The sequence below is a fragment of the Trachypithecus francoisi genome, unplaced genomic scaffold (genome assembly GCF_009764315.1).
Source record: "Trachypithecus francoisi isolate TF-2019V2 unplaced genomic scaffold, Tfra_2.0 Lachesis_group2, whole genome shotgun sequence".
Taxonomy (NCBI): Eukaryota; Metazoa; Chordata; class Mammalia; order Primates; family Cercopithecidae; genus Trachypithecus; species Trachypithecus francoisi.
The window spans coordinates 173,354,519-173,378,123 of record NW_022681465.1 but is presented as its reverse complement, the minus strand read 5'-3'; positions in this window follow the sequence as shown (position 1 = coordinate 173,378,123).

Sequence of the window (23,605 nt, the reverse complement as noted above, 5' to 3'; positions counted from 1 at the left end):
TGACTTTGTGAATAGCTCATTTCACTTAGCATAAATGTCTTCAAAGTTCATCCATGTTGTAGCATGTGTCAGCATTTCCTTCCTTTTTAAGGCTGAATAATATTCCATTTTTTGTAATTCCACATTTTGTTTATCCATTCCTCTGTTCATGGACATTTTGAATTGCTTCCATCTTTTGGCTATTGTGAATAATGCTGTATGAATGTGGTTGTACAAATAGCTGTTTGAGTCCTTGCTTTCAATTATTTTGTGTGTATACCCAGAGGTGAAATTGCTGGGTCACATGGCAATTAATTTTTAATTTCAAGAGGAAACACCATACTGTTTTCAACAATAGATGCAGCATTTTACATTCTCGCCAGCCATGCACAAGGGTTCCAATTTCTCCACATCCTAGCCAACACTTGTTTTCTTTTCTTTCTTCCTTTTTTTTTTTAGTAATAGCCATCCTAATGGGCATGAAGTGGTATCTCAATGTGGTTTTGATTTGCATTCCTCTAATGACTTATGATGTTGATTATCTTTTTATGTGCTTATTGACATTTGCATATCTTCTCTGAAGAAATTTCTATTCAAGTTGCTTTTCAGTTGAGTTTTTAATAGGCATTCTCTTTTTACTGATACAAAACATTTTGTGTATTTACGGGGTACATGTTAGTATTTGTTATATGCATAGAGTGTGTTATAGTCAAGTCAGGGTATTCCAGCTATCCATTACCTTGAATATTTATCATTTCTATGTATTGGTAACATTTCAAATTCTCTCTTCTAGCTACTTTGAAATATACAATACATTGTTGATAAATATAGTCACCCTACTCTGCTACATTGGGGCTTATTTCTTCAAATGTATGTATGTGCCCCACTAATCAACCTCTCTGTATCCCCTCTTCCACCCACATCTTTATCCTCTCTGCCACCCACATACTCTTCCCAGCCTGTGGTATCTATCCTTCTATTCTCTGTATCCATGAGATCAACATTTTTAGCGCCCACATGTGAATGTGAACATGTGGTATCTGTCTTTCTGTGCCAGGCTTATCTCCTTAACACAATGACCTCTAATTCCATCCATGTTGCTGCAAAGGACATGATTTCTTTTTTTTTTTTTTTTTTGATTATGGCCATTCTTTTTTTTTTTTTTTATTATACTTTAAGTTCTGGGGTACATGTGCATAACGTGCAGGTTTGTTATATATGCATACTTGTGCCATGTTGGTGTGCTGCACCCATCAACTCGTCAGCACCCCTCAATTCATCATTTACATCAGGTATAACTCTCAATGCAATCCCTCACCCCTCTCCCCTCCCCATGATAGGCCCCAGTGTGTGATGTTCCCCTTCCCGAGTCCAAGTGATCTCATTGTTCAGTTCCCACCTATGAGTGAGAACATGCGGTGTTTGGTTTTCTGTTCTTGTGATAGTTTGCTAAGAATGACGGTTTCCAGCTGCATCCATGTCCCTACAAAGGATGCAAACTTATCCTTTTTTATGGCTGCATAATATTCCATGGTGTATATGTGCCACATTTTCTTAATCCAGTCTGTCACTGATGGACATTTGGGTTGATTCCAAGTCTTTGCTATTGTGAATAGTGCCGCAATAAACATACGTGTGCATGTGTCTTTATAGCAGCATGATTTATAATCCTTTGGGTATATACCCAGTAGTGGGATGGCTGGGTCATATGGTACAACTAGTTCTAGATCCTTGAGGAATCGCCATACTGTTTTCCATAATGGTTGAACTAGTTTACAATCCCACCAACAGTGTAAAAGTGTTCCTATTCTCCACATCCTCTCCAGCACCTGTTGTTGCCTGACTTTTTAATGATTGCCATTCTAACTGGTGTGAGATGGTATCTCATTGTGGTTTTGATTGGCATTTCTCTGATGGCCACGATGATGAGCATTTTTTCATGTGTCTGTTGGCTGTATGAATGTCTTCTTTTGAGAAATGTCTGTTCATATCCTTTGCCCACTTTTTGATGGGGTTGTTTGTTTTTTTCTTGTAAATTTGTTTGAGTTCTTTGTAGATTCTGGATATTAGCCCTTTGTCAGATGAGTAGATTGCAAAAATGTTCTCCCATTCTGTAGGTTGCCTGTTCACTCTGATGGTAGTTTCTTTTGCTGTGCAGAAGCTCTTTAGTTTAATCAGATCCCATGTGTCAATTTTGGCTTTTGTTGCTGTTGCTTTTGGTGTTTTAGACATGAAGTCCTTGCCCATGCCTATGTCCTGAATGGTATCACCTAGGTTTTCTTCTAGGGTTTTTATGGTATTAAGTCTAACATTTAAGTCTCTAATCCATCTTGAATTAATTTTGGAATAAGGAGTAAGGAAAGGATCCAGTTTCAGCTTTCTACTTATGGCTAGCCAATTTTCCCAGCACCATTTATTAAATAGGGAGTCCTTTCCGCATTGCTTGTTTCTCTCAGGTTTGTCTAAGATCAGATGGCTGTAGATGTGTGGTATTATTTCTGAGGACTCTGTTCTGTTCCATTGGTCTATATCACTGTTTTGGTACCAGTACCATGCTGTTTTGGTTACTGTGGCCTTGTAGTATAGTTTGAAGTCAGGTAGCGTGATGCCTCCAGCTTTGTTCTTTTGACTTAGAATTGTCTTGGCAATGCGGGCTCTTTTTTGGTTCCATATGAACTTTAAAGCCATTTTTTCCAGTTCTGTGAAGAAACTCATTGGTAGCTTGATGGGGATGGCATTGAATCTATAAATAACCTTGGGCAGTATGACCATTTTCACGATATTGATTCTTCCTATCCATGAGCATGGTATGTTCTTCCATTTGTTAGTGTCCTCTTTTATTTCACTGAGCAGTGGTTTGTAGTTCTCCTTGAAGAAGTCCTTTACATCCCTTGTAAGTTGGATTCCTGGGTATTTTATTCTCTTTGAAGCAATTGTGAATGGAAGTTCATTCATGATTTGGCTCTCTGTCTGTTACTGGTGTATAAGAATGCTTGTGATTTTTGCACATTGATTTTGTATCCTGAGACTTTGCTGAAGTTGCTTATCAGCTTAAGGAGATTTTGGGCTGAGACGATGGGGTTTTCTAAATATACAATCATGTCATCTGCAAACAGGGACAATTTGACTTCTTCTTTTCCTAACTGAATACCCTTGATTTCTTTCCCTTGCCTGCTTGCCCTAGCCAGAACTTCCAACACTATGTTGAATAGGAGTGGTGAGAGAGGGCATCCCTGTCTTGTGCCAGTTTTCAAAGGGAATTTTTCCAGTTTTTGCCCATTCAGTATGATATTGGCTGTGGGTTTGTCATAAATAGCTCTTATTATTTTGAGGTACGTTCCATGAATACCGAATTTATTGAGTGTTTTTAGCATGAAGGGGTGTTGAATTTTGTCAAAAGCCTTCTCTGCATCTATTGAGATAATCATGTGGTTCTTGTCTTTGGTTCTGTTTATATGCTGGATTATGTTTATTGATTTGCGAATGTTGAACCAGCCTTGCATCCCAGGGATGAAGCCCACTTGCTCATGGTGGATAAGCTTTTTGATGTGCTGCTGAATCCGGTTTGCCAGTATTTTATTGAGGATTTTTGTATCGATGTTCATCAGGGATATTAGTCTAAAATTCTCTTTTTTTGTTGTGTCTCTGCCAGGCTTTGGTATCAGGATGATGTTGGCCTCATAAAATGAGTTAGGGAGGATTCCCTCTTTTTCTATTGATTGGAATAGTTTCAGAAGGAATGGTACCAGCTCCTCTTTGTACCTCTGGTAGAATTCAGCTGTGAATCCATCTGGTCCTGGACTTTTTTTGGTTGGTAGGCTATTAATTATTGCCTCAATTTCAGAGCCTGCTATTGGGGATTCAACTTCTTCCTGGTTTAGTCTTGGAAGAGTGTAAGTGTCCAGGAAATTATCCATTTCTTCTAGATTTTCTAGTTGATTTGCATAGAGGTGTTTATAGTATTCTCTGATGGTAGTTTGTATTTCTGTGGGGTCCGTGGTGATATCCCCTTTATCATTTTTTATTGCATCTATTTGATTCTTCTCTCTTTTCTTTTTTATTAGTCTTGCTAGCGGTCTGTCAATTTTGTTGATTTTTTTCAAAAAACCAACTCCTGGATTCATTGATTTTTTGGAGGGTTTTTTGTGTCTCTATCTCCTTCAGTTCTGCTCTGATCTTAGTTATTTCTTGCCTTCTGCTAGCTTTTGAATGTGTTTGCTCTTGTTTCTCCAGTTCTTTTAATTGTGATGTTAGAGTGTCAATTTTAGATCTTCCCAGCTTTCTCTTGTGGGCATTTAGTGCTATAAATTTCCTTCTACACACTGCTTTAAATGTGTCCCAGAGATTCTGGTATGTTGTATCTTTGTTCTCATTGGTTTGAAAGAACATCTTTATTTCTGCCTTCATTTCGTTATGTACCCAGTAGTCATTCAGGAGCAGGTTGTTCAGTTTCCATGTAGTTGAGCGGTTTTGATTGAGTTTCTTAGTCCTGAGTTCTAGTTTGATTACACTGTGGTCTGAGAGACAGTTTGTTATAATTTCTGTTCTTTTACATTTGCTAAGGAGTGCTTTACTTCCAATTATGTGGTCAATTTTGGAATAAGTGCGATGTGGTGCTGAGAAGAATGTATATTCCGTTGATTTGGGGTGGAGAGTTCTCTAGATGTCTATTAGGTCCGCTTGGTGCAGAGATGAGTTCAATTCCTGGATATCCTTGTTAACTTTCTGTCTCGTTGATCTGTCTAATGTTGACAGTGGAGTGTTGAAGTCTCCCATTATTATTGTATGGGAGTCTACGTCTCTTTGTAGGTCTCTAAGGACTTGTTTTATGAATTTGGGTGCTCCTGTATTGTGTGCATATATATTTAGGATAGTTAGCTCTTCCTGTTGAATTGATCCCTTTACCATTATGTAATGGCCTTCTTTGTCTCTTTTGATCTTTGATGGTTTAAAGTCTGTTTTATCAGAGACTAGGATTGCAACCCCTGCTTTTTTTTGTTCTCCATTTGCTTGGTAGATCTTCCTCCATCCCTTTATTTTGAGCCTATGTATGTCTCTGCATGTGAGATGGGTCTCCTGAATACAGCAGACTGATGGGTCTTGACTCTTGATCCAGTTTGCCAGTCTGTGTCTTTTAATTGGAGCATTTAGTCCATTAACATTTAAGGTTAATATTGTTATGTGTGAACTTGATCCTGCCATTATGCTATCAACTGGTTATTTTGCTCATTAGTTGATGTAGTTTCTTCCTAGCTTCGATGGTCTTTACATTTTGGCATGTTTTTGCAATGGCTGGTACCGGTTGTTCCTTTCCATGTTTAGGGCTTCCTTCAGGGTCTCTTGTAAGGCAGGCCTGGTGGTGACAAAATCTCTAAGCATTTGCTTATCTGTAAAGGATTTTATTTCTCCTTCACTGATGAAACTTAGTTTGGCTGGATATGAAATTCTGGGTTGAAAATTCTTTTCTTTAAGAATGTTGAATATTGGCCCCCACTCTCTTCTGGCTTGTAGAGTTTCTGCCGAGAGGTCTGCTGTTAGTCTGATGGGCTTCCTTTGTGGGTAACCCGACCTTTCTCTCTGGCTGCCCTTAAGATTTTTTCCTTCATTTCAACTTTGGTGAATCTGGCAATTATGTGTCTTGGAGTTGCTCTTCTCGAGGAGTATCTTTGTGGTGTTCTCTGTATTTCCTGAATTTGAATGTTGGCCTGCCCTACTAGGTTGGGGAAGTTCTCCTGGATGATATCCTGCAGAGTGTTTTCCAACTTGGTTCCATTTTCCCCCTCACTTTCAGGCACCCCAATCAGACGTAGATTTGGTCTTTTTACATAATCCCATACTTCTTGCAGGCTTTGTTCATTTCTTTTTCTTCTTTTTTCTTTTGGTTTCTCTTCTCGCTTCATTTCATTCATTTGATCCTCAATCGCTGATACTCTTTCTTCCAGTTGATCAAGTCGGTTACTGAAGCTTGTGGATTTGTCACGTATTTCTCGTGTCATGGTTTTCATCTCTGTCATTTCATTTATGACCTTCTCTGCATTAATTATTCTAGCTATCAATTCTTCTACTCTTTTTTCAAGATTTTTAGTTTCTTTGAGCTGGGTACGTAATTCCTCCTTTAGCCCTGAGAAGTTTGATGGATTGAAGCCTTCTTCTCTCATCTCGTCAAAGTCATTCTCTGACCAGCTTTGATCCGTTGCTGGCGATGAGCTGCGCTCCTTTGCAGGGGGATATGTGCTCTTATTTTTTGATTTTCCAGCTTTTCTGCCCTGCTTCTTCCCCATCTTTGTGGTTTTATCTGACTCTGGTCTTTGATGATGGTGACGTACTGATGGGGTTTTGGTATAGGTGTTCTTCCTGTTTGATAGTTTTCCTTCTAACAGTCAGGACCCTCAGCTGTAGGTCTGTTGGAGATTGCTTGAGGTCCACTCCAGACCCTGTTTGCCTGGGTGTCAGCAGCAGAGGCTGCAGAAGATAGAATATTGCTGAACAGCGAGTGTACCTGTCTGATTCTTGCTTTGGAAGCTTCCTCTCAGGGGTGTACTCCACTGTGTGAGGTGTGTGGTGTCGGTCTGCCCCTAGTGGGGGATGTCTCCCAGTTAGGCTACTCAGGGGTCAGGGACCCACTTGAGCAGGCAGTCTGTCCGTTCTCAGATCTCAACCTCTGTGTTGGGAGATCCACTGCTCTCTTCAAAGCTGTCAGACAGAGTCGTTCGGGTCTGCACAGGCCTCTCCTGCTTTCCCTGTTGTTTTTTTTTAGCTATGCCCTGTTCCCAGAGGTGGAGTCTACAGAGACAGGCAGGTTTCCTTGAGCTGCTGTGAGCTCCACCCAGATCGAGCTTCCCAGTGGCTTTGTTTACCTACTTAAGCCTCAGCAATGGCGGGTGCCCCTCCCCCAGCCTTGCTGCTGCCGTTTTGGTTAGATTGCAGACTGCTGTGCTAGCAATGAGGGAGGCTCCGTAGGCATGGGACCCTCCCGGCCAGGTGTGGGTATAATCTCCTGGTGTGCCCATTTGTTTAAGGCGCAGTATTGGGGTGGGAATTACCCGATTTTCCAGGTGTTGTGTGTCTCAGTTCCCCTGGCTAGGAAAAGGGATTCCCTTCCCCCTTGTGCTTCCCAGGTGAGGCAATGCCTCGCCCTGCTTCAGCTCTTGCTGGTCAGGCTGCAGCAGCTGACCAGCACCGACTGTCCGGCACTCCCCAGTGAGATGACCCCAGTACCTCAGTTGAAAATGCAGAAATCACCGGTCTTCTGTGTCGCTCGCGCCAGGAATTGGAGACTGGAGCTGTTCCTATTCGGCCATCTTGCTCCGCCCCGACATGATTTCAAAGAAGACATATTTTTTGAATTTATCAGTTATGCTCAGATGAGCCTGGAGCATCTTGAAGTGTCATCAAGCAAGGAAATGCTGAAACAAAACAACGAACAGATGGGCGCAGGGCTCTCACCTGGAATCCCAGCTACATAGGAAGCTCAGGCAGGAAGATCCCTTTAGGCTAGGAGTTCAAGACCAGCCTGGGTAACATAGTGAGACTTTGTCTCCAAAAAAAAAAAGTTTTTAATTAGCAGGAGGCCAGACATGGTGGGTCACGCCTGTAATCGCAGCATTTTGGGCGGCTGAGGTAGAGGGTCGCTTAAGCCCAGGAGTTCCAGACCAGCCTGGGCAATATGGTGAGATGCCCCCCATCTTAAAAAAAAAAAAAATAGCCAGGAGTGGTGGCATGCCCCTGTAGTTCTAGCTCCTCAGGAGGCTGAGGCATGAAGATTCCTTGAGCCCTGAGGCAGGAGGATTCCTTGGGTCCAAAGTTGCTGTACTCCAACCTGGGCAACAGAGCTAGACTTTCTCTCTAAAAGAACCAAAAATGAAAACATAGACAATAATGTAGGTATGCCAAAGCAACATTGGAGCTGACTGAATTTCCAATGGCCAAAGTTGAAATAGTTTGAGCTACAATATAAAATGGCATTGGATTATAAACCAATGTATAAAATAAAATCTATGAATCCATGCTGATATAAACAAATGATTGGATAAATAAATGAGCAAGGGAGAAAAGACAAATTTCTCAGGCAAAAAAATTCCAGATAACTTATATAGATATTCCACCCTCAAGAAGGGGGAACTTAACTTCCAACTCCATGAGTGTGGTCTGTGCATAGTGACTTCTTTCCAAATAGCACAATATAGGAAGGAGGGAAAAATAATAACTTTCCAGTGGAGAAACCTGACAAACACTGTGTCAGCCAGGTGATCAAGGTCAACATGACCAGTGATAAATCAGTTGGTAAATGTAGCCTTAATATTATGTGATGAAAATAGTACTTCAGCAGGGTGCAGTGGCTCACGCCTGTAATCCCAACACTTTGGGAGGCCAAGGCGGGCGGATCACCTGAGGTCAGGAGTTCAAGACCAGCCTGACCAACATGGAGAAACCCCATCTCTACTAAAAATACAAAATTAGCCGGGTGTGGTAGCGCATGCCTGTAATCCCAGCTACTCAGGAGACTGAGGCAGGAGAATCGCTTGAAACCTGGGAGGCAGAGGTTGCAGTGAGCTGAGATAGCGCCATTGCACTCCAGCCTGGGTAACAGAGCAAGACTCTGTCTCAAAAAAGAAAATAGCACCTCACATCTGTGGTCTTCTCCCAAAATCGTATAACTTCAGTACAATTATGAGAAAACAATCAGAGAAACCTCCATAGAGGGATATGCTATAAATTACTTTACCAGTACTCCTCAAAACTGTCAAAATAATCAAAAACAAAATATCTGAGAAGGTGTCATAGGCAAGAGGAGCCTAAAGACACATAATAACTGAATGGAATGTGATATGCTTAATGAAATCCTGGGACAGAAATAGCATATCAAGTCCAAGAAATATAAATAAACCATGGACATTAGTAAAGAACAATGTATCAATATTGGTTCATTAATTTTAACAAATATACTTTTTTTTTTTTTGGAGACAGAGTTTGCTCTTGTTGCCCAGGCTGGAGTGCAATGGCGCAATCTCAGCTTACCACAACCTCTGCCTCCTGGGTTCAAGCGATTCTCCTGCTTCAGCCTCCCGAGTAGCTGAGATTACAGGCACGCACCACCACAATTTTGTATTTTAGTACAAAATTAGTACAAATTTAGTACAAAATTCTCCATGTTGGTCAAGCTGGTCTTGAACCCCAAACCTCAGGTGATCCGCCTGCCTTGGCCTCCCAAAGTGCTGGGATTACTGGCGTAAGCCACTGCATCCGGCCTAATGAATGTTAATAATAGAGAAAGTGGTATGGGGTATATGGGAATACTGTACTATCTTCTCAATTTTTCTGTAAATCTATAAGTGTTCTTTTAAAAGTCTATCATTTAAAAAAAGTTTTCAGTTATTCTAATAAAAGCATATCATTTACACATTAAATCATATTTTCTGTTTAGTTGAAGTCATTTTAGGAGGCTAATATTTGTGAATCTTTAAAAATTTATGCTACAAATAGGCTTAATTCTACTTTAAAGTGAAATAAGCAACTGATTTGATTAATCTAATTTATGGTATGCTTTTGATATTGTGTGGATTTTTTTAATTAGCAAAAAAACTAAATTCAACAAGAAATCCTTCTTTCAATTTATTTTATTTGACAAAATGACCAGAAACCTACAGAAGCTATAAACTTTCTTAACTAGACATTTCATATGGAAGGGAGGAAAAGTTTTCATCCCCTACATAACAAGGTTACTTCAGAATTGATCTATAGCAAAATTAAAACACCTTTTGAAGTTTCATAAAACAATATGTTAACATACGACGCTCCAACCTTGTAATTTTCTAGCACCTTTTATCTGTGCAGTCGGGCATTTCACAGCACCTTACGATACATTTATAGTGACTTTTCCTAAATGGGAGAAGCAGAGGAGTCAAATGACTTATACTAGATTCTCCATGAGTCAGAGGTACAACTGTTCCAATGAGTCATTACCTATTCGTTCTAAAGTAATTGTCAGGAGAATTGTTTAAACATAAACCCCAGAAATCATAGAAGGAAAGAACATTTTAAAACATAGCTATTTTCCTACCAGTTTTTAACAATAACTGGTTTGAGAATAAATTTAGAGGGATTCAAGTACCTAAAGACATTGTTAAAATGCAATGCAAAGATAGAGATTTTTGTTTGTTTGTTTTGAAACGGAGTCTCACTCTGTCACCCAGGCTGGAGTGCAACGGCGTGATCTCGGCTCACGGTTCAAGCTATTCTTATGCCTCAGCCTCCCAAGTAGCTGGGACTACAGGTGGATACCATCACGCCTGGCTAATTTTTGTATTTTTAGTAGAGAAAGGGTTTTGCCACATTGGCCAGGCTGGCCTCAAACTCCTGACTTCAGGTGACTCACCTGCCATGGCTTCCCAAGATATACTGATATCTGTTACATTTATGATAGCCTACATAGGAAGTACATTAGACAAGTCAATAGTTTTCTTTTCTCCTTTTTTTTTGAGATGGAGTCTTGTTCTGTTGCCCAGGCTGGAGTGGTACAGTGGCATGATCTCGGCTCTCTGCAACCTCTGCATTCCGTGTTCAAGTAATTGTCCTGCCTCACCCTCCTGAGTAGCTGGGATTACAGATGCCCGCCACCACGCCCAGATAATTTTTGTATTTTTAGTAAAGACAGGGTTTCACCATGTTGGCCAGGCTGGTCACGAACTCCTGACCTCAGGTGATCTGCCCACCTTAGCCTCCCAAAGTGCTGGGATTACAGGTGTGAGCCACTATGTCTGGTGACAAGTCAATAGTTTTCTACTAATTCCGTCATTACTATCTGGTATCCTGGCTTGTAAGATAACCACCTTGTAAGTAATCTAACAACACTGTGGCAGAAAATATAATTATAAAATTATTAGATGGTATAAAACAAGAACATCTGAACAACAGAGTTTTTGCTACTTTGTCCTTTAGTGATAAAGTTTCTTATGAAAACACACACCAGAAATAAAGCACTAATATTTTGTATACAAGTCTAAACTTTTATAATAATTAGTTCTCACATAGACTAAAAAATAGGTTGGGCCCAGATACCCTTGTTTTCAAATTATGAAATGTAAGATTGTGCTATTAAGAGACTATTTCAGACAACCCATTTAAAGCAGTGTGGTTTTAAAAAGTGAATAATAAGTAGAAAAACACTTGATCTAAAGCTCACTGGGAAAAAGATACGTTAACATAAGAGATCCAATAATTCTAGAACGGTATGACATTGGCACAGGAATCTCTAACCTTGTTGGTGGAGGCCTATGAGGTCGGTAAGATTGTGTGCTAAGCAAACAGCAGATTCTAGTCAAATTCCTGGTTACCTGGTTACAGTACTTGATAATGAAAAATGAAAACCTTGTTCTTTTTAGTTAGTACATGTTCTGTTAGTATAAATTTATAGTGACAGTGAGACACAGGACTAGCTGGATTTCCTAGGCCGACTAAGAATCCCAAAGCCTAGCTGGGAAGGTGACCGCTTCCACCTTTAAACAGGGGACGTGCAACTTAGCTCACACACGACCAATCAGATAGTAAGGAGAGCTCACTAAAATGGTAATTAGGCAACAACAGGAGGTAAAGAAATAGCCAATCATTTGTTGCCTGAGAGCACAGCAGGAGGGACAATGATTGGGATATAAACCCAGGGATGTGAGCCCGCAAGGGCAACCCCCTTTGGGTCCCCTCCCTTTGTATGGGAGCTCTCTTTTCACTCTATTAAATCTCGCAACTGCACTCTTCCGGTCGTGTTTGTTATGGTTGGAGCTGAGCTTTCACTGGACATTCACCTCTGCTGTGTGCCACCGTGGCAGACCCGCCGCTGACTTCCATCCCTCTGGATCCGGCAGGGTGTCCCCTGTGCTCCTGATCCAGTGAGGCGCCCTTTGCCACTCCCGATCAGGCTAAAGGCTCACCATTGTTCCTGCATGGCTAAGTGCCTGGGTTCATCCTAATGGAGCTGAACGCTAGTAACACTCACCACATGGCCCAGGATTCCATTCCTTGGAATCCGTGAGGCCCAGAACCCCAGGTCAGAGAACACTGATGGCTTGCCACCATCTTGGAAGCTCTGGGAGCAAGCACCATCCCCGCCCCCCCCAGCAAAAATAGAACTAATAAAACTCTGGGACCTTGCCGTAAGAGTATATGTAACATAATATAAGGTAAGTCCTTGTTGAATCCAGCAAAATAGTATTAACTACAGGAAATACCCAAAAGCCCTTATTAGAAAGGAATCTTGGCCAGGCACGGTGGCTCACCCCTATAATCCTAGTACTTTTGAAGGCCAAGGCTGGTGGATCACTTGAGGTCAGGAATTCAAGACCAGCCTGGCCAATAGGGTGAAACCCTGTCTCTACTAAAAGTACAATAATTAGCTGGGCATGGTGGTGGGCACCTGTAATCCCAGCTACTTGGGAGGCTGAGGCAGGAGAATTGCTTGAATCCCAGAGGTGGAGGTTTCAGTGAGCCAAGATCGCACCATTGCACTCCAGCCTGGGCGACAAGAGCAAAACTCAGTCTCAAAAAAAAAAAAAAAAAAAAAAAGCAATAACCTTATCTTTAGCCTAACTCCTCTATCCTGCCAGCATTTGCGTTTTACACATTTTTAGAGTTGCCCAGTGGGTTTATTCCTGTTTACCTCACTTCTCTGTTCTTCTTCCCTGCTTTCCAGTCCATCAAGGTCCCAGCATACAAACACAGAGCATAAATAATTAATTCCAGAGTAGTCACGTTGGATATTGTGGTGTTTGGGAACAAAACTTTTATATGGTACTTTCCATTCAGTATAATTTGTTGAACCATGTAAACTGCCTTACTATTCATGGGTAACTTGTTTGGATATGGGAATTGTTTCATAAAATAGAAACTTAAATTGAACAGGTATTTAGTGAAATTGCACTTTCCTTGATGATGCAGGTCTGTCTTAGACTCTAGTCTCGACAGGCTAGTCTCGAACTTCTGACCTCAGGTGATCCACCCGCCTTGGCCTCCCAAAGTGCTGGGATTACAGGCGTGAGTCACCGCGCCCAACCTACGATGATTGCTTTTAGAGTGCAGGGAGATGTAGAGATAAAAGAAGGGATACTGGGCTGGGTGTGGTGACACACACCTGTAATTCCAGCAATTTAGGATGCTGATATAGGAGAATCACTTGAGTATAGGAGTTCAAGACTAGGCTGGGGAACATATTGAAATCCCTGTATCTACAAAAAATAGAAAAAATTGGCCGGACACGGTGGGTCATGCCTGTAATCCCAGCACTTTGGGAGGCCGAAGTGGGTGGGTCACCTGAGGTCAGGAGTTCTAGACCAGCCTGGCTAACATGGTAAAATCTCATCTCTACTAAAAAATATAAAAATTAGCCAGGCGTGGTGGCAGGCGCCTGTAATCTCAGCTACTCGTGGGGCTGAGACAGGAAAATCGCTTGAACCCAGGAGGCAGAGGTTGCAGTGAGCTGAGATTGCACCATCACACTCTAGCCTGGGGGACAAGAGCAAGACTTCGTCTCAAAAAAAAAAAAAGAAAAAAGAAAAGAAAAGATTAGCTGGGCATGGTGGTGCATGCCTGTAGTCCCAGCTACTTGGGAAGCTGAGGGAGGAGGATCACTTGAGCCCAGAAAATTGAGGCTGCAGTGAGCTGTTATCATGCCACTGCACTCCAGCCTGGGTGACAGAATGAAACCCTGTCTCAAGAAAAAAAAAAAAAAGGGTACTGTGCAAATGGATTTGAAGCCTAATCTGACATGAATTTTGTCCCACATGACAAGATTAAAGCAACGACAAAGTACTGATATAAAAGTCATCCTCTTTACTAACAAACCAACTCAAGAAGACACTTGCTTTATTTTTTATATATATATATATATATATATATATATATTTTTTTTTTTTTTTTGGTAGGGAGTTTCGCTCTTGTTACCCCAGGCTAGAGTGCAACGGCGCAATCTCAGCTCACTGCAACTTCCGCTCCTGGGTTCAAGCAATTCTTCTGCCTCAGCCTCCAGAGTAGCCGGGAATACAGTCACGTGCCACCATGCCCGGCTAATTTTGCATTTTTACTAGAGACAGGGTTTCTCCATGTTGGTCAGGAGGGTCTCGAACTCCTGATCTCAGGTGATCTGGCTGCCTTGGCTTCCCAAAGTTCTGGGATTATAGGCAAGACCCACCACACCCAGCCATTTTTTAAAAAAACATTTTTGTGATCTACACTTTGAGCAACTGGCTTCTTTTAAACATTATTTAAAACCAACAATTTTAACATCCTATTAAGTTTGTTCAAATGGGAGTTTAATTATACCGAATTTTTCCATTTCATAAACTGATTTATAGCAAATGGCCAGTGTGGAGAAACAACTCTTCTAGGAAAAAACTGAATCTGGCATTTACAGGCTGAGCCAAATGTCTGCTTAGATTAAATGAGATGTGACAAAAATCAGTATGAGTGCTTGTCTTTGTAGTGAGAAAAAAATAATTAAAAAAAAATCAATCCAGGCATGATGGCTTATGCCAGTAGTCCCAGTCATTTGGGAGGCTAAGATGGGAAGATCTCTTAAGCCCAAGAGTTTGAGTCCAGCTTGGACAAAATGCAAGACCCCATCCATAAAAAAAAAAAAATCTAAATAAATAAAATGAAAATCAGTATTAGAATATGTCTAGGCCGGGCATGGTGGTTCACGCCTGTAATCCCAGCGCTTTGGGAAACTGAGGCAGGTGGATCACAAGGTCAGGAGCCCAAGACAAGCCTGGCCAACATGGTGAAACCCTGTCTCTAGTAAAAATACAAAAATTGGCTGGGTGTGGTGGTACATGCCTATAATCCCAGCTACTCGGGAGGCTGAGCAGGTAGGAGAATTGCTTGAACCCAGGAGGCAGAGGTTGCAGTGAGCCAGGATTGCGCCACTCTGCATTCCAGCCTGGGGGATAGAGCAAGACTCCATCTTGCAAAAAAAAAAAAAAGAATATTTGAATATGTCTAGAAGAATACCCAAAACACACAGTGATCAGCTCCAGGAACTGGGTGGCTGGAAGACAAGGGCAGGAGAAAAACATCTCACTATATACCCTTTTGAATTTTTGCATTTTAAACCATATTAAAACATGGTTTGAATAGATAGTACACTATCTATCTGTTCAAAAAAGGAAATAGAATTTTTTTAAAATTAAACTAACAGTTTCCCTTGAAATATTATGAAGATGGATAACATAATCTATTGGGAAAACCGTATTCTTAAAACAGTAAAATACACAGCAAATGCCACCCTATCCCTCAGGTTAATGAGCTGTGCTATCTTGCAATCAGGAAGAATGCAGTCAAGCAAGTGTCTTTTAGAGGCAAAGAACAGTACTCTAAAAAGCCACTTCCATAATTATATTTCATTGTGTGCCATCATATGCTATTTAATATGCTCACTGGGGTGAAAAATGGGTGTGGTTCCAAAATTAAATCTTTCAGCTTTATGGATAAAAGGGTAAGTTAAAGTACAAAGGGAAAATAATGTTAAGCTTCTTTTTCTTTTTAAACCTCAGAAAGTTTTATTAATCTCAAGACTGACAGACACAAAAATCAAACTTTGATAAAGGAGATGGACAAGAACATACACAATAGATTATGAATTATTCAGTATAGCCTATTTTAAATCCTGCATTTAAAAATACTTCTGACAGGCGCAGTGGCTCACACCTGTAATCCCAGCACTTTGGGAGGCTGAGGCGAGCGGATCACGAGGTCAGGAGTTTGAGACCAGCCTGACCAACATGGTGAAACACCATCTCTACTAAAAACACATAAAATAGCCAGGCGGGTTGGCGCAAGCCTGTAATCCCAGCTACTCAGGAGGCTGAGGCAGGAGAAATGCTTGAACCCGGGAGGCGGAGGATGCAGTGAGCCAAGATCATGCCGCTGCACTCCAGCCTGAGCAAAAGAGGGAGACTCCATCACAAAAAAAAAAAAAAAATCTATATATCTATATATCTATAGATATATAGATATATATATGTACTTTCAGTATTGTTACTACTGATGGGGATTAAAATGATTGAATCCGCTAGTAACAACAAAGAAAATATCTTGGAATTACTTTTCTTTAATACTAGTATCAAGAAATTTGATAGAGACAAAACTGCAGGCAGCTGGGTATATGTAAGAGGCAGGAGAACATAATGGCAATAGCACTTTTTTAGGCCCACTTCTCTGACCCTGTCTCTAGCTCTATGCCAACACACTTTTCTTCCCTTCCTTCCAATAGATTGTCCCAGGCAGCAGGAATTGTAGAAACTGTCTCTGGACAGGTATACAAATAACTAAACAAATATCATACAGCTAATAAGTGATAAACACCAGGAGCAAAGTGCTATGGACGCACAGAAGCATAGCTGGTGGTATTCTGGCCTGGCCACTCTCTAGTACTATGAGTACTGGCATTGCCATAGCAACATCCTGGTAAATGAAGATAAAGTTTAGATTAAGGGCTGTGGTAGAGGAGACAAAATGTAATAAACAATCTATTGTAAGTACAGTATATGAATGGGTACACATAACTTTGCTTCCCCTTGGGAATTCATGGCAATTTTTTTTCTGCTAAAATATTTTGTTTTCTCATCTTGGCCCACATAGAGGAAGCAAAAAAAATAAAATAATATGAAAAAAGAAAAACAAATTTGTTAACTTACTACAATTTTAAAAAATGTTTCTTTAAATGATGGGTGGCAGTGCTATGAGTATTTGAGGGCAATTCGTAATGTAAAACCTCTGTTGTGCTTTGGAATGCATTTGAGGAAGAAGGGAGTTAAATCTTCACCTTCCTTATTGCATTTTGCTCAAGCTAATTCTACCATTAATTTTAATCTATTAAGACATTAATGATGTTTAAGCTGAGTAAATTGGATGAAGGAAAATGCTAACTAAAATTTCAGAGTTGGCCCATAGAGAAGGTAATTCAAACTCCAGCATACATGTGAAGCATTTACGTCCAAGGAAAGAATATCTTACTCTTTTCTTTTTTTGGATGGAGACTCGCTGTCTCACCCAGGCTGGAGTGCAGGGGCGTGATCTCTGCTCACGGCAGCCTCCACCTCCCGGGTTCAAGTGATTCTCCTGCCTCAGCCTCCTGAGTAGCTGGGATTACAGGCGTGCACTGCCACACATGGATAATTTTTGTTTATTTAGTAGAGACGGGGTTTCGCCATGTTGGCCAGGCTGGTCTTAAACTCTTGACCTCAGATGATTCGCCCACCTTGGCCTCCCAAAGTCCTGCGATTACAGGCATGAGCCAACGTGCCTGGCTTCTTTTCTTATTACTATTAAAAATGTTTTCCTAAATCCTCCATACTTTCTCGATGTCTACTCTAACGCCAACTTGCTATACTTCTTTCAGCTGCTTCTAACATTGAGCTAAGACGAGATTAGATACAGCAGGATCTAGTGATAGCATAAACAACCTCCCTCAGCTAAACTGGCTTGAAACAGTAAGGTAAAACAAAACAAAAATATCTTAGAGACTGAGCTGTGAGGTTCACAGAGAAAAGTTAAACATTCAGTGTACCAACAGGGGCATTCATCAACAATATTTATATGAGTGTCTACTATGGACCAAACTTAGGATTGTTCTAGGATTGTTTATAAATGTCTAAATCTACAATAAGAGGCCCTAATTCTGACCACATTTAAATTTGATAATGATAGTTAAAATGAGGAAATACCAGAAGGGGCTTATATGCCTTGTTCTTTTATTTATTTTTATATATTTTCTTTTGTTAATAGAGAAGAGATCTCACTATGTTGCCCAGGCTGGTCTAGAACTCCTGAGCTCAAGTGATCCTCCTGCCTCAGCCTCCCAAAGTACAAGGATTACAGGTGTGAGCCACTGCCTCAGCCACCTTGTTATTTTATTTAAAATAACAATGACAACCATTAACATTTACTATTAATAACATAATATTAAGTTTTTACTGTTAGTCAGAAACTGAGCTAATCACTTCACTTATGTAAACCTCTCTTACCTCTCTCATCTAATTCCATGATGAAGGCACTGGTTTTTGAGACAGAATCTTTCTCTGTCATGCAGGCTGGAGTGCAGAGGCACAATCTTGGCCCACTGCAACCTCCACCTCCTGGGCTCAAGTGATTCTCCTTCCTCAGTCTTCAAGTAGCTGGGATTACAGGCGCTCGCCACCACGCCCAGCTAATTTTTGTATTTTCAGTAGAGACAGGGTTTCACCATATTGATCAGGCTGGTCTCCAACTCCTGACCTCAAGTGATCCACCCACCTCAGCCTCCCAAAGTGCTGGGACTACAGGCGTGAGCCACGGCGCCCAGCCAAAGGCACTGTTTGATCATTTTACAGATGGGGAAACCAAGACAAGGATACATAGTATCATGGCTGACCAAAAAGCCCACGTACTTACCCTGCTGTACAAACTTTTGGGATTTTAGTGATGAAGAGGAACAAATTGGTATGATCTATATGACTATAAAGTGATACACGCCGGTGGGGGTGACTCACGCCTGAATCCCAAACCTTTGGGAGGCCAAGGCGGGTGGATCACCTGAGGTCAGGAGTTCAAGACCAGCCTCCCAAAGTTCTGGAATTACAGGTATGAGCCACCACAACCAGCTCATATTCAAAATTCAGAGAAAATGAACTCTTAGAGATGTCAAATCATTTTTGTAAGATTATATGTTGATTAAGTGGCACAGAACCTAGTCTCCCTGACTCCAGAGCATTTCTGGGATTTCATTTTGATCTAAACCCTAGGGAATGGGAGAACACATGTAAAATATTTCTCTCACCTAAAACGTAAAACAAATGATGGCAATGTGCCATGAACAAGGAAGTTAGCTTAACCCTCTAACCCTGAGATCCAAAACTAAAAGGAAAAGAAAGGATATGACACGTTTCTGTTTCCATCGTTAGGTTTTTCATTGCTTATACTCTGAAAATAATATATTTATACTCTTTATAATATTTATTTATATTATTTATATTAATATGACAATATCTTTATATTACTCAGTAACAGTACTAAGGCTGGGCGTGGTTGCTCCCGCCTGTAATTCTAGCACTTTGGGAGGCAAAGGCGGGTGGATCGCCTGAGGTCAGGAGTTCAAGACCAGCCTGGCCAACATGGCAAAACCCCGGCTCTACTAAAAATACAAAGATTAGCCAGGTGTGGTGGCAGGTGCCTATAATTCCAGCTACTCAGGAGGCTGAGGCAGGAGAAGTCCTTACACCTAGGAAGCAGAGGTTCTGGTGAGCCAAGATTGTGCCATTGCACTCCAGCCTGGGTGACAGAGTGAGACTCTGTCTCAAAAAAAAAAAAAAAGTTAAAAAATACTGAGTAAGGGCATTGAATTGTGGTTCAGTTGGCTTAGTGTAATACTTCTCTTCATGTACAGTGTTTACTAACAACAGTGCTACATAACAATAATTAGAAAACCATCAGACGATAGCATGGAATGTTGGGTTTAGGTTACAAAATGATACTACAAAAACAGAAATGATATTTGTGTGTACACATCCATAGATACAAGCATATACACAGCCACATAAAAAAATACATATTTGTGGCCGGGCGCGGTGGCTCAAGCCTGTAATCCCAGCACTTTGGGAGGCCGAGGAGGGCGGATCACGAGGTCAGGAGATCGAGACCATCCTGGCGAACACTGTGAAACCCCGTCTCTACTAAAAAATACAAAAAACTAGCTGGGCGAGGTGGCGGGCGTCTGTAGTCCCAGCTACTCGGGAGGCTGAGGCAGGAGAATGGCGTGAACCCGGGAGGCGGAGCTTGCAGTGAGCTGAGATCCGGCCACTGCACTCCAGCCCCGGCGACAGAGCAAGACTCCGTCTCAAAAAAAAAAAAAAAAAAAAATACATATTTGTTATTCAAGTATAAGAATACAGGCAGCCAGGCGTGGTGGCTCATGTCTGTGATCCCAGCACTTTGGGAGGCCAAAGAGGGCAGATTGCTTGAGTCCAGGAGTCCAAGAACAGCTTGGGCAACATGGCGAAACTCCATCTCTACTAAATATATATAAATTCGCTGGGCATGGTGGCGTGAGCCTGTGGGTACAAGCCTTGAGTACAAGAAGCTGAGGTGGGAGGATTGCTTGTGCCCAGGTGGCGGAGGTTGCGTTGAGCACCACTGCACTCCAGCCTGGGTGATGAGTGAGAGACCCTGTCTCGAAGAAAAAAAAAAAAAATACAGGCCATCTTTGTAAATATTCTGAATATCCAAACATAACTGCTTTCCAGTTGAATAACATCTGGTTAAAAGTAAACACATTCTCATGAATTTCTGCTTATCCACAATCTAGAATGAGGTTTTAAAATACTGCAGCAACTGGGTTATGGTGGGAGAAAGTATGTCATTAGAACTGAATATGTGGCATGATTCTTAAGCTAAGTTTTAGGGCAATTAAGAAATAAGTGAGACTATCAGAATCAAGATATATTTATAATAGTAAAAATCAGAAGCTTTTCAGCTAAAACATTCTATGTAGTAATACAAAATTATGCTTTTACCAAATCCTTTCTCTTACTCCAAATTTCTTTATTTAAGGTAGGGATCAAGGTACACATGTTTTCCACATTTGGAAATTATGTTCTTTGGTAACAAAGAAAAGATAATACAAACTGTTTGTAGATCCCTGGACCTGCCACACAAAGTTTGCAGGTCCCTGGACTGGCCAAGCTGCTTCATAAACCCTGCTTAAGCTGCCTTTGCTTATGCTACCCACTTTGCCTGGAAAGCCTTCCCTTTCCAGAAGAGTCCAGAAGAAACTGTTCCATATCCATTACTGTTCCCTTCCTTTTCTCAAGAACTGACAATTTCCTTCACATGGCAAATCCTGTTTGCCTGACAGGTTACTTCTGTAAGATTATTTACATCGGTTATTGCATTTACTTGATCACATGCTTCTCCCACATAACTGGATTCTGAGCTCTGTTGAATGCTGGCATTTTGCAGACTCCTTGATTCTCTTCAAATATGTAGCTTTTTGAAGTATCATGAGGGCTAAGATCTTAGTTGAGTGCCAGAGCATTCCTACTTTAACAATAGCTACCTCCTTAGGAAACACTACAATACTCAAAATTCTTTAATTAGCTGACCATTCTTTTTGTTGTTGTTAAGATAGGGTCTCATTCTGTTGCCCAGGCTGGAGTGCAGTGACATGATCATAGCTTAGTGTAGCCTCAAACTCCTGGACTCAAACAATCCTCCCGCCTCAGCCTCCTGAGTAGCTAGGATTACAGGTGCATGCCACCATGCCCAGCTACTTTTTTTTTTTTTTTTTTGAGGCGGAGTCTCACTCTGTCGCCCGGACTGGAGTGCAGTGGCCGGATCTCAGCTCACTGCAAGCTCCGCCTCCCGGGTTTACGCCATTCTCCTGCCTCAGCCTCCCGAGTAGCTGGGACTACAGGCGCCCGCCACCTCGCCTGGCTAGATTTTTGTATTTTTAGTAGAGATGGGGTTTCACCGTGTTAGCCAGGATGGTCTCGATCTCCTGACCTCGTGATCCGCCCGTCTCGGCCTCCCAAAGTGCTGGGATTACAGGCTTGAGCCACCGCGCCCGGCCCCAGCTACTTTTTTAAACATTTCTTTTTTTTTTTTTTTGGTAGAGACAGGGTCTCACCATGTTGTTCAGGCTGGTCTTGAACTCCTGGTCTCAAGGCATCCTCCTGCCTCAGCCTTCCAAAGTTTGGGATTATAGGCGTGAGCCACTGCATCCAACCCAGCTGGCCATTCTTAATTGGGCTCCTCCTGAGGTCAAGAACTCAGGAGCACTTTAACTAATGAACTATCCCCAAACATATCTACTTTCTCTGGAAATGTTAACATTCTAATCTAGCTAACAAGCTCTAGTGAGCACAGTGAGTTTAAAACTGTCCTCACAGGGTTAACAAGAATTCTGGAGAGAAATATAGTTATAATTAAGCATTATCAGGCTGTACTTTGACCCACTTCCTTGTACCCAAAAGTCATCTAACACTAGATACTGACAATTTGCATTCCCATTTTTTCTTTCAATAGGATTTCTGATGTTAGAATCATAAGGCTTTGTTTAAGAATTGCTTAAGTAGGCCACGCAGATGGTCACGCCTGTAATCCTAGCACTTTGGGAGGTCGAGGCAGGCAGATCACTGAGGTCAGGAGTTCAAGACCAGCCTGGCCAACATGGAGAAACCCCGTCTCTACTACAAATACAAAAATTAGCCGGGCGTGGTGATGGGCGCCTGTAATCCCAGCTACTCAGGAGGCTGAGGCAGGACAATCACTTGAACGTAGGAGGCGGAGGTTGCCGTGAGCCGAGATGGAACCACTGCACTCCAACCTGGGTGACAGAGCAAGACTCCATCTCAGGAAAACAACAACAACAAAAAGAATTGCTTAAGCACATCCTGAATTCCAGCAGAACAGCTGATGCCAATCAGTTTAAAGACCCCCCAGGAACCACAGAGGACTGAATCAGTATGATAACACAGTTTCTTCATCTGTCACATGACTTCACCCTGCACTCTGACCAATCAATGATATCCATACTTCAGCCCAATCTACAACCCTTAAAATTCCTAGCCCCCTCTTGCCTGCCACCATGTAAAATGTGACTTTGCCCCTCATTCACCTTCTGCCATGATTGGCGAAGCCTCCCCAGCCATGTGGAACTGAGATTGAGTGTTCTGTGGGAGCAAGCCCTGCTTTTCCCTTCGGTTTCTGAACTGCACCTCCTTAGCAGATTAAAGCAATGAAGGGTCAGAATTTATTGGTGTTAAGAAGTCAGCCTCAGCACTAAGAGAAGGAAGGAAGGAAGGAAGGAAGGAAGGAAGGAAGGAAGGAAGGAAGGAAGGAAGGAAGGCAATGAAAGCATTGTAAGAAATATTTATACGGCAAATGTTATAGAGAAAAACTTCAAACCAAATTGTATTTCAAAAAATGTTGGAGGAAGTGTTATATATTTTTATGTGCTTAAGAAAACAGTTAAGGCCGGGCGCGGTGGCTCAAGCCTGTAATCCCAGCACTTTGGGAGGCCGAGACGGGTGGATCACGAGGTCAGCAGATCGAGACCATCCTGGCTAACACAGTGAAACCCCGTCTCTACTAAAAAATACAAAAATCTAGCCAGGCGTGGTGGCGGGCGCCTGTAGTCCCAGCTACTCGGGAGGCTGAGGCAGGAGAATGGCGTGAACCCGGGAGGCGGAGCTTGCAGTGAGCTGAGATCCGGCCACTGCACTCCAGCCTGGGCGACAGAGCGAGACTCCGTCTCAAAAAAAAAAAAAAAAAAAAAAAAAGAAAACAGTTAAAAATAATTTCACAGCATTGGGTCTATTAAGTACATTTATTAGTGATTTCCCGGATATTTCCAAGTTCCATTTAAAATAGACATCTCCTATCAAGCAATCCTTCGAAATTATTTATTCTTTTATGGTTGTAAAGAATGGAAATGTAATGCTTTTAATGGAAACCCTAATAAATGGAAGAAAAAAATCCTAGCCCCAAGCCTCTTGAGGAGATGGATTGAAGTTTTCTCCAGTCTCCTCATTTGGCAGCCTTCTGATTAAATCTCTTTCTCTGCTGCAACATAGTGTCTCAGCATATTGACTTGCTGTGTGCATCAGGC